Raw genomic sequence first — 1843 nt, 5'->3', positions numbered from 1 at the left:
TTGATGTATAACCTATAAACTAAAGGGTAAGTAGGAGTCACCAGGTAGAGGGGATTAATTGGGGAGATCCTTTCTTCAGTGATATCTTGGTTAGTTAGTAGTGTATTGTTTAGCCTCCATGTGTTTGTATTTTTTACAGATTTTTTTCCTGTAACTGATTTCTAGTCTCATCGCGTTGTGGTTGGAAAAGATACTTGATACAATTTCAATTTTCTTAAATGTACCAAGGCTTGGTTTGTGACCCAAGATATGATCTATCCTGGAGAATTTTCCATGAGCACTTGAGAAGAAAGGGTATTCTGTTGTTTTGGGTGGATTGTCCTTTAAATATCAATTACCTCCATCTTGTTTAACGTATCCTTTAAAGTTTGTGTTTCCTTATATATTTTCATTTTGGATGATCTGTCCATTGGTGAAAGTGCGGTGTTAAAGTCCCCTACTATGATTGTGTTACTGTCAACTTCCCCTTTTATGGCTGTTAGCATTTGCCTTATGTATTGAGGTGCTCCTATGTTGGGTGCATAAATATTTACAATTGTTATATCTTCTTCTTGGATTGATCCCTTGATCATTATGTAGTCTCCTTCTTTGTCTCTTGTAATAATCTTTATTTTAAATTCTATTTTATATCATATGAGAATTGCTAATCCAGGTTTCTTTTGATTTCCATTTGCATGGAGTATCTTTTTCCATCCCCTGACTTTCAGTCTGTATGTGTCCCTAGGTCTGACATGGGTCTCCTGTAGACTGCATATATACCCGTCTTGTTTTTGTGTCTATTTAGCCAGTCTATGTCTTTTGGTTGGAGCATTTAATCCGTTTACACTTAAGGTAATTATTGATATGTGTGTTCCTATTACCATTTTTTAAATTGTTTTGGGTTTGTTTTTGTAGGTCTTTTCCTTCTCTTGTGTTTCCTGCCTAGAGAAGTTCCTTTAGCATTTGTTGTAAAGCTGGTTTGGTGGTGCTGAATTCTCTTAGCTTTTGCTTGTCTGTAAAGATTTTGATTTCTCTGTTGAATCTAAATGAGATCTTTGCTGGGTTGAGTAATCTTGGTTGTAGGTTTTTCCCTTTCATCATTTTAAATATGCCCTCCCAATTCCTTCTGGTTTACAGAGTTTCTGCTGAAAGATCATCTGTTAACCTTATGGGGATTCACTTGTATATTATTTATTGTTTTTCCCTTGCTGCTTACAATATTTTCTCTTTGTACTTAATTTTTGATAGTTTGATTAATATGTGTCTTGGCATGTTTCTCCTTGGATTTATCGTGTATGGGACTCTCTGTGCTTCTTGGACCTGATTGACTCTTTCCTATACCATGTTAGGGAAGTTTTTAACTATAATCTCTTCAAATATTTTCTCAGTCCCTTTTTTTTTCTCCTCTTCTCAGACCCCTATAGTTTGAATGGTGGTGCATTTAATTTTGTCCCAGAGGTCTCAGACTGTCCTCAGTTCTTTTCATTCTTTTTCTTTATTGTGCTCTGTGGTAGTTATTTCCACTATTTTATCTTCCAGGTAATTTATCCGTTTTCTGCCTCAGTTATTCTGCTATTGATTCCTTCTAGAGAATTTTTAATTTCATTTATTGTGTTGTTCATCATTGTTTGTTTGCTGTTTAGTTCTTCTAGGTCCTTGTTAAACGTTTCTTGTATTTTCTCCATTCTATTTCCAGGATTTTGGATCATCTTTACTCTCATTATTCTGAATTATTTTTCAAGCAGACTGCCTATTTACTCTTCATTTTTTTGGCCTGGTGGGTTTTTATCTTGATCCTTCATCTGCTGTGTGATCCTCTGTCTTCTCATTTTCTGAACTTACTCTGTTTGTGGTCTCCTTTTCG

This window comes from Mesoplodon bidens, assembly GCF_964165515.1.
Source record: "Mesoplodon bidens genome assembly, chromosome: 2".
NCBI classification, from domain to species: domain Eukaryota; kingdom Metazoa; phylum Chordata; class Mammalia; order Artiodactyla; family Ziphiidae; genus Mesoplodon; species Mesoplodon bidens.
This window is presented reverse-complemented; position numbering follows the sequence as displayed.